This window comes from Peromyscus eremicus, chromosome 1, assembly GCF_949786415.1.
Source record: "Peromyscus eremicus chromosome 1, PerEre_H2_v1, whole genome shotgun sequence".
Taxonomy (NCBI): domain Eukaryota; kingdom Metazoa; phylum Chordata; class Mammalia; order Rodentia; family Cricetidae; genus Peromyscus; species Peromyscus eremicus.
This window is the reverse complement of record NC_081416.1, coordinates 124373086-124387521: the sequence shown is the minus strand read 5'-3', so window position 1 is coordinate 124387521 and position 14436 is coordinate 124373086. Positions and strand designations below refer to the sequence as shown.

The 14436-nt window shown below is 44.4% G+C and overlaps 1 long non-coding RNA gene across 2 annotated transcripts; it reads left to right on the top strand.

Moving 5' to 3' along the window:
• The first annotated feature begins 1927 nt into the window (after positions 1-1927).
• LOC131918743 (uncharacterized) lies at positions 1928-12062 on the top strand. Of its 2 annotated transcripts, none has more exons than XR_009381079.1 (4): positions 1928-3969; positions 4496-4601; positions 4890-4955; positions 11612-12062. It is a non-coding gene; the product is annotated as an uncharacterized LOC131918743 (long non-coding RNA). The 2 variants fall into 2 exon arrangements; XR_009381077.1 differs by having other exon boundaries at positions 4822-4955.
• The last annotated feature ends 2374 nt before the right edge of the window (positions 12063-14436 follow it).

Sequence of the window (14436 nt, the reverse complement as noted above, 5' to 3'; positions counted from 1 at the left end):
TGCTGATCGAGTGCCGCACTGCTAAGCTGCAACCCCTGCCCAACAAGATGTTTCTACTCTTAGGACTGCTCTTAGTGTCTTTTGCTAGCTCTCAGTAAATGCAAGGGTTTTGAAATCTTTGGCGCTACTGGAGCCCTTCCTTGCCAGGTCTTAGCAATGATATTATGAATTGGATGTAGAAACCCGGGCTAAGGCAAACACCCAGGTAAAACTGCTTGCCTCCCCAAATAGTTCATGAATAGCTTACATGATGGTTTTGTCTCATCAACTTGAAAGAACTTTGCATGCCTGTCTGCTTTCACCTTGCTAGGTTATGGCAGAAACAGGCGACCCTGAACTCCATTATTGTTTTGGACATTGTATCTAAAACTGGCAACAGTTGCCTGCTGATCTCTTGCCCTTTGGACATTTCAACAGTCAGTGCTCTACATAAGAAGAGATATGTTAGGTGAATTTTCCTTTCAGTAAGTCTTCTGTGCTATATATTTGTCTCCAGGTCCTGTGGCAATCTCGTTCAGCTTAAACAATAAAAACAAAGGGAGCAGCTTGAGTCCAAGTTTGTCGTAGCCATCTGCATAAAGAATATACAAGCCCTTGAAATGTTTTGAGACTCCAGAAGGAGAGGAAGGCACACACACTCGTGGTGATTCCGCCCGTAAGCACTGCTCCCCGCTCCCCCAGCTTCCTATTACCAGGACCTTCCTTCTTTAACAAAAGTACGAAGAACACACAACACAAAGTCAAAGATGTAAAAAGTAGAAGTAAAGTCTTTTGATGACTCCATGTTCTTGCTGTGACTCAGAATTGCTCATTAGGGCAAAACCCCTCACACCACGAGAGTTAACAGCCAGTCTGTGGTAGCCCTGTTGTCATTGCTCTGAAGGTCCAAGGTTGAAGTGGGTGTCACTAACACATACAGGCTGGATCACCCCAGTTCTAGCCCCGCTTCTGAAACAAGGACTCTGGTATTTCTGTGTTTCCTTTTCTAACTAGACAGTGAATCCCTGATGGAAAGGATGAGGATAGCCGCTCAGTAATGGCAGGACTTTCCAAACAGCTAGCTCCCTGAAACAGGACACTAGGTGTTGCTGACTCTGCAGCTGGGGGTGGAATGGGGGGAGGGCAGAGGGTGGGCAGACACAGAATCAACGGCACAGATTCTGGGAGGTATGTAAGCAATCTTCTCATTTATTAAACGAAGGGCTCAGGTATTTATGTGTGTGCTGTGTGGCAGGCTTTGCTTCCAGCTGCCCTGGCATTGCTTGGTTTGGCCCTGGGTCTTACATCGGCAGTTGTCATCTTGGGGGTCCGGTTTTAGGATCCTCTGGGTCAGGATGCTACTGTGCATGTCAGAGCTCTTTGTTTGCTTAAGGCGTGGCCCAGTGCTTTCGGCCTTACCCACCTCAACCAGGCACCCGTTTTTCTTGAGCACATACAAATATTTGGTACCAGGATTCTGACTCCACAGTGGGGTCGGTAGCAAGGGCTCCGTGTCTCAGAGTCAGAGGAGATGGAACGATGGGTGAGAAGCATTAATGCTGATGGGAGCTTGTAGAATGGATGGAGGGATGGTATGTGATTTTCCCTAGGGATATGTGAGTACATATCTACTCACTACTGATAAAGCAACAAAACTAAAACTAAACCCAGGTCTAGCTTGGTGAACCAGTAAGTTTATTGGGGTGACTTAGAGAAGTTACTCAAAGGCAGCTGCCTCACCAGAAAGCTCACCCCAGCGTGGATACCAAGCTATGAAAGCTACCTGCTTGACTTGCAGGTACCTCTGATGGAGGAAAGTCTTCATTCCATAGGACCCATACTGCTCTTAAAATCTTGGGGGAGGGCCCTGAGGACTTTATAATTTGTGAGCTTCCCAAGTCTTACACATTTCATGCATTTCCTGAGCCATGTGACTGTCATTCTCTTCCTCTCCTTCTAGGAGGGGATTCTTTGAAGGAGGTGAAACAGTTCCTCAAGGAAGATGGTGAACTTGTTTCTCATGTCCTCCAGAACAAATGACCAGAAAGTAAATGAACTGAGACGGTAGGAATTTACTATCATCCAGTTCTGGAGGTCAGGGGCATGGGATGCATCTTCCTGGGATGACATCCAGATGTGAGCCGTGCTGTGTTCCTTCAGGGGGCTCCGAAGGAGAATGTAGATGTAATTCAGTGTAGATGTAGCCAACGGTTTTATCAGACAAAAAACACAGAGCCGATTCAGAGAAGAAAGCCAAGAGGTCAGAGCCAAGAGCCTCACCCTTCCTGATTCAGGGATCCTCCTCAGCCAAGAGAGCTCTCCGAAAGAGAGGAGCCCTCCTTCCTGTGTGTCTGTCTCTATAGTCTCTCTGTTCTGGCTTCTGATTGGTTGTAAACACAATCATGTGACTGCCTCGTCACTGCCTGTATGTACCGCCCTCCAGGTCCTTAAAGGCGTACACCACCACTGCCACGCACTTGCTATGGCTCTAATAGCTCTGACCCCAGGCAACTTTATTTATTAACATAAAATACCACCACAGGAGAAGCTCGCTTGCTGTCTTGTTTTTTAGAGGCCACCTTCATCCTTCGGCTCCTAGCCCTCTTATTTCCTCTTCAAAGCCAGCACTTCAGATTTATCTTTGATTTCTGACATAGCCCTGGTAGTCTCTTCTCCCTTCTGAGGGTTCTGATAATGACGACGATGGGCTGAACCTGGTCCATCCAAATAACCTCCTCTTCTCAAAGTTAACAGAAAGGCAGCCGGAATTCTACCCACAACTTTAGTTCTCCCTTGATGCATAACATACTCACAGGCTCTGAGAGAAGGGACATGTGTACTTTTTGGTGGGAAGCATTCTTTTACTACGAGGGAGGCTCCCAATGGTCATTGTAGTGTCGGCACCCTTGTTCGAGATCAATACTTGAGGAAACTTGACCTCAGACAGTTTATGTGAATTCCAACTGTTGGCTCCACGGGAGAAAAAATTCCCCTGAGCCCTGGGCCATTGGTCACTGGAGCAGCAAGCAAAATTCTGTTGGAGGCTTGGGGCCTTTCCCTCCAGTTCCCTTTGCTGTGCCTGGCCTCTTTTTTTTTTTCTTTCTTGAGGGATGATGCCCCTCCATGGACTCAGAATGGACTTGATCCCGTCACGAGAGGCTCATTGCTTGAACAAGAGCATGAACTTTTAGAATTGCACCTTCTAAGTGCCCACTTGGGGACGTTGAACTTTAGTGATCAAGGACTCCAAAAGTCTGAAATCCTGGAAGTTCCCCTTAGGAACTCTACGAAGAAGGCCTAAAGAGTGAGCACCCACAACAACCTTTTCTGCCTTAGTGGCTGCTGTAGATTTCACTCTATGGTTATCCCGTCGGATGAGGCTGGCACCTAGAATTAAAGAGGACTTTAGCCACTGGGTAGTCACAGTGATGGGGCCGGTGACTCCGACATACAGTTCCACTCTGAAGGCAGAAGGTGGGCAATAAAAGACGTTTTCAGTCAAGGTCAATGCTGGAGGGGAAGACACAAGACTTGGTGCATGATGTTTTCTCTTGGAAAGAGCAAACCATGATCTGGGGGAGCACATTCCTAGAGGTGATGTCTGGATCTCACTTACAAAGTTATCACCCCCCCCCCAGTTGGCCGATTCTGTCAGCTGCCTAGCAGTTCACCCTACCCTCTGCACCTAAAGATAGAAGCTGGCCAAGGACAGGATCTAAGGCCTTTTTACTAGAGAAGTAAATTCTTAGAACTCCAAGATGAATCCAGTCTGTGAAGAAAGACAGGGCCCTGAGGAGAGACCTTGGGGGCCACTGAGAAAGGCGGCCCTGATTCCTGGAGGAGCACCAGGAAGAGACCTCGGTACATTGTTGAGTTATGGAAAAGTCACTTTGGCGTAGTACCACAGTTTCCTTTCATCCCTAGCAACCAACAGGTGAAAAACCCTGTCCTCAAAGACGAACAAAAGTGGAGCAAGACTCCTGTATCCAGGTGAGAACCAAGATCCCGCCGGCTGAGGTCTGGGAAACTGGGGGTCACCAGGCCTGAGCTCTTTTTGTATTAAATAGGGCAAGTCCTTCATACCGTGTTCTCTGAAATAGATGGAGCTTAAGACTGGGATGGGTGGGGGAGGGGCTCTGTAGCAGGGTGTGCATGGGTAGACTTTGACAGAAGATGCTGAAGCCATAGGAATTTACTGAGAGCTCCAGTGCATGTCGGGGTGGGAGTGGAGAGGATGATGGTGGTGGTGAGCAGAGAGGTGTCATTGGAAAGAGACAGAAAATGTGGCCACCAAGTTCCTGAGGAGACCCACGATCCATTGATGAAGAATAAGATTTAGGTTATTCTTCCAATTAGGCTGGCTACCAGTCTAAGGGGCATTGCTTTTGGAAATGACTCCTAGGTGGGTAGTGATGACTGATAGTGGACCTACCCCTAGAAGGGGAGCCAAACCCCTGCTGGCCCTGTGTAGGAGAGAGACCTCATGTGTCTTTTTTTTTTCTTTCTGAACCCACAGTTGTAGCTAGAAGGCAGGTCCTGTGAGGAAGCATCAGTTCCAAGGCACACCAGTATCTTCCCGGGTTCCTGCTTCTCCATAGCCATTTCCAAGGAGGCTTCCCCAGGTGAGTGCCTCACATATCCTGCAAAGTGAAGTCAGGAAGTGAGGGGAGACTGCCAGCTGCTAAGCACTATGACAGGAAGTGACCCTGCAAGCCACCTGGGTTCCAGTGTCCTCTGCATCATTCTCAGCCACTGGACGTAACTGTCAGATACATTCCTGGGGGCTGGGTTCTCCTGCCAGGAGGTCCTGGGCGGAGAAGGCTGAATGTGACTTTCTTTTAGGAATCTGACTAAGCTAGAGAGGGCGAAATGACCTATGAAGGCTCTTTCTTCTCCCCTTGTGGCCTCAGACAGCTTCTAAGATGTGCAGACTGGATGATTAAGAAAACTTGGCAATGATGGAGACAGAGCAAGAGGTAAGCGGTAAGGTGGTTTTTTTTTTTTTTTTTTTTTTTTTTTTTTTTTTTTTTTTTTTTTTTTTTGCGGGGGGAGTGGGGTAGGGTGGGGGCAGTGGTCAGCCTCTAAACTCCTTGTCATGGTGGATAAGAATGGAAGTGTCCTGGGAAACCCATCAGAGAAGCTGTGATGTCAGAGGAACAGGATGGAGAACTTCCCTCAGGCCTGAGATGCCCATTCCCACTGGACCCAGTCTATGTGTCTGAGAGAGACCTTGGTGACAACGTGTGTGATTGCCCAAGAATGAAGACTGGGTCTTTAAGGCTCAGGCCATCTCGGTTGCTCTCCACCTTATTTGAGACAGGGTCTCTCCTTGAACGTAGAGACTTTCTGGCCAGTGACCCTCTGGGATCTTCCTCCTGCCACCTCCCAGGGCTGGCATTATAGGCACATGCCACTACCTCTGGCTTTTTTTTTTTAAACCTGGGTGCCACAGATCTGAACTAAGGTTCTCAGGCTTGGATAGCAAACACTTTACCTCCTGAACAGCCTCCCTAGTCCAAAGATTTGAAAGACCTGTAGACTTTAGCAGGGAGAATCTAGAAAATAAGTGGTTAGAGCCAGGCATTTCTGCAGGTGGGAGAGTCTTAGCTGAAAAACACCAGTGCGCAGCACTGCCCATTATCAGGTTACTATGAGTTACTGGAGACCAAGGACGTAGGAAAAATTAAATCCATCTTTCTTAGTCAGCTCAAGCTGATGTTATGGATACTGTAGACTGAGCCACTTGTAATGAGATATTTATTATAGTTCTGGAGGGCGAGTCTGAGATCACGTACCAGCATGATCTTTTATAGGGACACCAATCCCATGCACACGAACCCCATCCACATGGCCTAATTACCTCTCAAAGGCCCTGTCTCTGAAAGCCATTACATTGGGGATAAAGTTGGAACACATGGATTTTGGGGCAACATAGTAAGTCCATATCACCATTTCTAGAATTACTTGTTTGACACCACTAATTAGGTTTCTGGTTTTTTAAAAAGTTTTATTTTTATGTGTATAAGTGTTTTGCTTTCATGAATGTGTGCCTCGTGTGTGCCTGGTGTCATCAGAGTTCAGAAGAGAGGATTGGATCCCCTGAAATTGGAGTTACAGATGGCTATGAGCCACTATGTGGACACTGGGAATTGAACCTGGGTCCTCTGCAAACACAGCAAGTGCTCTTAGCTGTGGAGCCACCTCTCCAGCCCACATTTCTGTTTCTTGTTAGTTTGTTTGTTTGTTTTTTTTTTTTTTTTCCGAGACAGGGTTTCTCTGTGTAGCCCTGCCTGTCCTGGAACTTCCTCTGTAGACCAGGTTGTCCTGGAACTCAAGAGATCTGTGCCTCTGCCTCCCAAGTGCTGCGATTAAAGGTGTGGGCACCACCACCACCCAGCTGTTGTTTTGTGTTCCCGTGTATGAACATATGCCTTTCTGAGTGTGTGGCACACATGTGCTGGTACCTGTGGACGCCAGAAGAGAGAGGTGGACTGATTCCTTGAAGGTGGCTTTACAGGCGGTTGTGAGCCGCCTGATGTGGGTACTGGGAACTGAACTAGGGTCCTCTCGAAGCAGGAAGTCCTCTTAACTAACTGCTGAGCTGTCTCTGGAGCCCCATGTTTCTGTGGTTTTTGTTTTTTTGTTTGTTTGTTTTTTCTTTGTTTTTCTTTTTTGTTCATTTTTTTATTTTAAAAAAGTTTAAGATTATAATTACATTTCTTTCTTCCCTTTACTCCCTCTAAACTCTTCCACACTCTCCTCTCCACCCTTCTTCCACGGCCTCCCCCTTCATCGTTATTGCACGTGTGTGTGTGTGTGTGTGTGTGTGTGTGTGTGTGCGCGCACGCATACATCTATATTCCTAAATACCACCTGCTCAGTCCATAGAATATCATTTGCATGTGTGTTTTTAGTTTTTATTTTATTTATTTATTTATTTATTTTGGTTTTTCGAGACAAGGTTTCTCTGTGTAGCTTTGCGCCTATCTTGGATCTCACTTTGTAGACCAGGCTGGCCTCGAACTCGCAGAGATCTGCCTGCCTCTGCCTCCCGAGTGCTGGGATTAAAGGCACCTGGCTAGTTTTTATTTTTAAACAATGAAGTTTTTTTTTTTTTTAAATTTATTCATTATGTATACAGTGTTCTGCCTGCATGTTTGCCTGCACGACAGAAGAGGGAGCCAGATCCCATTACAGATGGTTGTGAGCCACCATGTGGGTGCTGGGACTTGAACTCAGGACCTCTGGAAGAGCAGCCCGTGCTCTTAACCTCTGAGCCATCTCTCAGTCCCCTAGTGTAGAAGTTTAATGACAGTCAAGTGATTATTTGAAAATGTGATATAAGAGGATTTAAAAATGACCTAATGTGTCTATTTGACTATTCACCTAGATGAGTGGTTCTCAATATGTGGGTCACCATCCCTTTGGGGTAGAATGACCAGGGGTCACCTAAGATCATCAGAAAATACATATTTCTGATGGTCTTAGGAACTGAGACATTGCTCCTCTATCCATTTCCAGGAGGATCCACCCATATGCAGTTAGTCTTATATATGAGGACTCAGTGTGATCACACACACACACACACACACACACACACACACACACACACATATATCATCGTGGCAACCCCATCATATATACCCAGGACAAATACAGGTGTATATGAAAGGGGTTGGTGCCATAACATTCTTATGCGAATCAGTCACACATGTGTAGAGAGCAGCTACTGTGTTGAAAGTAGTAGTAATGGAGGTAAAAATGATACTTCAAGAATTATAATTACTGGGTAAATGTAAAATGATGTACTGTAAAATCATCAGTGACTGCAAAAAATTATCTGCACCATAGGAACTTAATCTAGATGATGATCGGTCTTTTTATAGTCAACTGTGTTGATGTGAATACTTGAGATAGTAACAAGTATGTAAAAAAAACCCCACAAAACAGAATGGTAAATCATAGGAAACTTCAATGAACTGGATTGACTGAACTATGAACATATATATGAACACACGCACATATATATAAGCTATGTATCATCTTTTGTATTATTAAAGCTACTGTTATATATTTTCATCAAAGAAACCATCACATGACAATGGATAGTGTAGAGAAGAATATTAAAAAAGGAAAACATAGTGAGGAGTTTTGTTACAGTATGGTTTTACTTCAATAAGTATGGCAGAGATTGAGAAAGCACAATGTGTTAATTGTTGTGAAGTTCCATCAGCCAAATCCATGAAGCCAAACAGTACCCAGATAGCAAGCACCCGAGCTTTGCCAGCAAGGATGCCAGCAAGGATACCAGCTACGTTAGAAGCAAAGCGGATAGACTGAAAAGAGAGCCAGCCTTGTCGCTGGTGGCAACTCCCACAAACAAGATGCAGCAGCCATTGAAGCTTCGCATTTGATGGCACTCAGAATCACCAGAGCTATGAAACCTCACACCATTGCTGAGGATTTACTGTTGCCAGCAACCAAAGACAGTGTTTGAGTCAGGATCAGAGACTAATCTGTTATGCAGCTGAGTGCAATTTTCCTTACCTAACGACACTGTCTGCTGAAGAACAGAAGGCTCGCCTGCTGATATTCTTGATCAGGTAATTCAGGGAATTAAATCTGCTCCACTTCCAATATTTAGTATCCAGCTTGATGAATCTACAGACATGGCAACCTGTTGAGTTACTGGTTCCTTGAGGTGTATTAATGATGGCAACTTTAAAGATGAGTTTCTTTTTTGGAAACCTGTGGAAACAACTACCACAAGGGATGTATTTGGCACAGTTGGTTCATTTCTGAAAGAGCAGAAGATCTCTTGGTTTGTGGTGTTTGCACAGATGGTGCTCCAGCTCTGCTAGGATGTCAGTCAGGATTTCAACGCTTGTGACTGAATCACCAAAGTCATTGGAGCTCACTGAATGATTCACCGGTTAAATGAAGATGCTGTCTCAAGAGTTACAAGAAGAAACGAAGAGTATAAGTTCTGTGGAGTTTGTAAGGGCGGCGAGCACTTTAAACAGTTGACTGTTTCTGCGGCTATGCCACGAGTCCAGACGGGCTCTGCTACTTCACACTGAAGTGAGATGGCTGTCCAGAGGAAAAGCTTTAACATGTGTTTTTGGGCTTCGTGATGAATTCAAAACATTTTAAATCAGAAAGTGTGGTGGTTTGAAGAAAATGGCTCCCAAAGGGAGTGGCACTATTTATTAGGAGGTGTGGCCTTGTAGGAGGAAGTGTGTCACTGTGGGGGTGGGCTTTGAGGTTTTTTTTTTTCCTCAAGCTTCACTCAGTGTAAAACAGTCGACTTCCGGGAGCCTGAAAGATGTAGGACTCTCATTGCCAGCGTCACATCTGCCTGCATGCCACCAAGCTCCCCATCGTCATGATAATGGACTGAATCTCTGAAACCGTGAGCCACCCCAAGTAAATATTTTCTTTATAAGAGTTTCTGTGCTTGTGGTGTCTCTTCACAGCAGTAGAAACCCAAACTAAGAAAGTAAGACTGCAGTTCAGAGCACTTTTCAGTGATAAAAGTGAATTACAGAAAATAGCTTACTTGGTGGCCGTCTTGAATGAGTTAAACTTAACACTTCAAAGACCAAATACAAAAGCCTCAATTTATCTGAAAAGATCTGATCATTCCAAATGAAACTTCAGCTTTGGTGTGGGTGTGGGGAAGGATGAAAATAAAATTTACATGTTGCCTACCTTATCTGCTTTCTTTGAGGAGCATGGCATTGAACCTGACAAAAGCATTATAATGATAGTTTCTGGGAAGGAACACTTGCTCAGGCTTGCAAAGGAAATTTCATCTTATTTTTCAAATCTACCTGACACCCCATTTGGACTTGCCATTCACAGTCAAAGCTGGAGATGTTCCTGAGACAGCCCACGAGGAGGTCGTTGGAACTGTTAACAGAGATGCACTGGGAACTGATATCTCTACAAGGCCAGTTACATGCTGGATCAAGTGTTTGCAGTCACATCCTGTTCTGTCTGAGACTGTTGAGTTATCACCTTCATTACCAGCAACAAGTCTTTGGGAAATGGATTTCCAGCTCGTTAGTTATCAAGTCTAAATACAGATGTAGACTTGTTGTGGAAGACAATCTTTGTTACGCTCTTGCAAAGGCTGCCCCAAGAATTTCTGATCTGGTGAGAAAGCAATCTCAACTTTCCAACTGACATTGCGTTTTTACTCACACTGTCACAAAAGATAGCAATGTAGTTTATTGTTAAGACTGTTACCAAGCTGGGCGGTGGTGGTGCCCGCCTTTAATCCCAGCACTCGGGAGGCAGAGGCAGGTGGATCTTTGTGAGTTCGAGGCCAGCCTGGTCTACAGAGAGAGATCCAGGAAAGGCGCAAAGCTACACAGAGAAACCCTGTTTCGAAAAACCAAGAAAAAAAAAAAAGACTGTTACCCATGTTGCACCATGCTTCAAGACAAAATTTCATTTACTTGTGATTAGAAATAAATATTTCACCATATATAATTATATATTGTTTTGTGATTAATCATTATGTTTTGGCTGTGTTCAGTTTGTAACAATGAAAATACATCCTACATATTAGGTATTTACATTATGGTTCATAACAGTAGCAAAATTACAGTTTTGAAGTAGCAATGAAAATGATTTTATGGTTGGGGGCAGTTCACCACAACATGAGGAACTGTACTAAAGGCTCGCAGCGTTAGGAAGGTTGAGTACCACTGTCCTAGATGAATTTCAGGATGACTTGTGAAGGTCAGTCATGTGATCATCAGTATTAACTAGTACTGCATTAAACGTATGAATTTGCTTTTAAAAGTGAGTTTGGAGCCTAGTTTTTTGAGTGATGTGTCCGAAGGGTGGTGCTCTACACAGAGTATGGGGGCCCACTGCTGGGGTTGAGAATTTTGTTTAAGTGTGAACTCAGGTAGGTCCTTTGGCCTCAGTTTCCTCATTTGTAAACAATTTTTATTTGTAAACAAAGGAATTACAAACAACATCTTAATGTATTGTGATGAAGATTGAGTTAATAGATAAAGTATGTAGAACAGTGCCTGGCATGCACTGAGTACTCATTTGTGTGGCATGATTCTGTCTTATTTCTGTTCTTTAAAGTATGGCATCTTCAGCAGAGGGTCTTACCATCAGGTTCTGGGGGGGTCACCAAGAGCAATGGAAGTTGTCTGTAATATTTTTTAGAGGGAAATTCTATGGGACTCCACTGACCAACACTTGGAAAAGAGGTACTACATATCTGGTACTGGACTTTTTATTGGCTAGCCTATGGTGTTTGGGAGAGGTATTGACCCCCCACCACACTTATAGTATAACCTCATGTCATACATACATATATATATTATATATATATAATATATGTATTTTTAAAGGAATCTTCTACAGTAGTATGATTTCATATGGCGTTTTCAAAGGTCTTTAGTGTTAATTATCCTTCCCTATGCTCCGCCCTCTACTTTTCCATCCTTCACCCTCAACTTAACCCTTCCTGCTCCATTCCCCCTTGATACCTGCCTTCTGTCCCCTTCTCCCTGGAAGCCCCCCTTTCCCATGGCTCCTACTTTTTTTCAAAATGTACTTTATTGAATACAGACTTTAATTCTATTTGTTTCTGTCATTACAGCACAGCCAGGAACAGGATGGTACATGTTGAGGATGGATGATTATGGAAAGATGTTAGAAGACAGCACAAAGGGATGGGACCTTCCGGAGTCATTGACCTGTACCTTGTGCTCATCCCTGGCCTCCCCCCTTTCCAATGGGATAGGCTCAGCAAATGCCTGGTTTGTCAGTATATTTGTCAAATTATTTGTGGTTATTTCTAAGTCCACAGCCTGTGAAACATGATTGGAAAGGACCCACAGTAGGGAGTTCACAGTGTCTTTCCCACTGGTACTCTGTTTTTTTCTCGAGCTGGGAAAGTGACATTAAAAGAATAATAAGACATAATAAGACATGAGAACAAAGTGTCCTGAGGCATATGTATGAAAATGCCACAATGAAACCTGCTACTTTGTGTTTTAACCCCCAAATGAAGAAAAATGTAGTAATGAAATAAATCAAGCTGAAATGAATTCTTCTCTACTTTCAAAGTCCTCTTTGCATCCTCTACTTTCCTGTCACCCCTGCAGAGTGCCGGCAGAGGAGTAAAGGCAGGCATCCATTTCAGCCTGTGGGCTTGGCCCTTCCTAGCCAGCCGTGGGGTTAGTTTCAGCCCAAACACCTTAATGCGTGCTCAAGTGGAAACAAGAAAGGTTGAAGCTATCTCAGTGGTTATTTTCGCCAATCAGGGAGATAACATTTGTAAAAATGTTTTGAAAGGAAAGTGTGAAAAGTTGCAATTGACCTCCATGATAAATAGAACTATAAATGCCAAAGATTCTAAATGGTGCAATCTCCACAGATAAGATATTGCTTAGAACAAAGCTTGGTTGCATTTACACATCTGTAAGGTTTTACTGGGCCAATACTGCCCTTCTTCAGGGGCTGCTATAACAAAAGGGTTTAATTTGTTTAAAGAATTTTTTTTTTCCTGAGACAAGGGCATGATTCAAGCTGGCCTTGAACCTACTACATAGCCCAAGATGGCATCAAACTCTTGACCCACTTGCTTTGGCTTCCCAAGTGGCAGGATTACAGAGCTGCCCTACCACTCCCAGCTGGTGCTCTCAATGTTGCTATAGGTAGCAATGCACTGTAACTCATTCTGTGATAGAGAAATATAGGGAAGCGAGTGATCCTCCAGTCCCACCCCATAACAGGTCTTGGCCTGTTATAAACTCCATTCTTTGCTCCCAAAACTCTAGGCTGATCCTCTGGTTACAAAGAAGGTTCAGCTCTGGAGCCTTTGATGACTAAAGGGCAGGATGACCCTAGAGCCCTAGTCAGACCTTCTCTAAGAGTCCAGTCTGTCACAGTGTCTCTTCCCAATGCCACAGCATTGGAAGAAGGGCTGGCAGTGTCCCAGATGGAGATGGGCTGACAACTGGGATGGCAGAGTTTCCAGCAGCTGCTGGTCCCAGACACTGGGTTGCTATGGACACAGGCCAAAGGAGGAAGAGGGAAGTATACAGGGGCTGTGTTTTGCACACCTTGTGCTCCCTTGAGCAAGGGGCCGATGATGATAGAGAGGATGTAGAAAAGGAAAGCCTGGTTTATTCTAGAGAAGACTGAGGGGACTAAATGAAAAGTAGTCGACAAGGCACTAGGACCTGGGGGATAACAATGGCTATTTGGTCCTGAGTGCTTACCTGTGTGAGGCTGGTTAGGTCCTCCAGTTGGGCATGGATTTCTCAAGTCTTCTGGTGTAATTTTTATTAGGAAAGGGTGCTGGCATTATGGTTATTTTTTCTTTATCAATTGATAGGATTCACATATTAGTGTATACAAGATGCTTTATAAAGCTCAGTTTCAACAATGGACATAATAAATTCAAGACATTTCAGGTCAATCCAGGTTCTGTCTGCATGCTTGGAATGTGACACTTTTTTCACTGGTGTCATGTCTCTGTTTTCCAGGGATTTGCATGTAAGATCTAGGGGTCTTAACAGACATCAAGATGTATAGATCATACACATCTTAAGGGAAGTTATGCCACTTGGGCTATCAATGCTCCCCATAAGAACCACAGACTAACAGAAACCCCAGTACCAGGCATGGGAAACCTTATAATTGTTCAGGGGGTCCAAGTGATGCCCAAAACAATACAGACCATTGATGTAGCTCTTGGTTGCCTCTCAGAGGTTGAAGGTAGGCCTCTATTGCTGAAAATAACATCACACACTTAGAACACAGGATTCGGATGATTTGAACTGGATCTAACCTTGGAGCCTCCTTCTAGCTTCCATGGCACAAGAAAATACTGCATAAGCTGTCAAAGGAGAGAAACAATTGATAGACCACTATGGTAGTTTGATTGTAATTGGTCCCCATAATCCCATAATTCTATAATCTCATAGGAAGTGGCACTATTAGGAGGTGTGGCTTTGTTGGAGCGGGTGTGGTCTTGTTAGAGGAAGTATGTCACTGTGGAGGAGGGCTTTGAGGTTTCCTATGCTTGGAATACTGTCCAGTGAGTCAGTTGACATCCTGTTGCCTGCATGACATACCTGCACATCGCCATGCTCCCCATCATGATGATAATGGACTGAACCTCTGAAACTGTAAGCAAGCCACTCAAGTCAAATGTTTTACTTTTTAAGAGTTGCCATGGTCGTGGTGTCTTCTCACAGCAATAGTAACCCTAATTAAGACAACCATCCAGCTGTGACACCTATGAACCACATAATGACCATTATGGCAAGATATCCATAAAGGTGCAAAAAGTGGCACTTACATGTTGGTGGTCACCAACAGCTAATTGGACTTAAGGCCCACTCAACAAGAGGGAAATCATGCCAGAGCTAGTGAGTCATGAACATTAGAATCAACTATCTATTATCACCACTT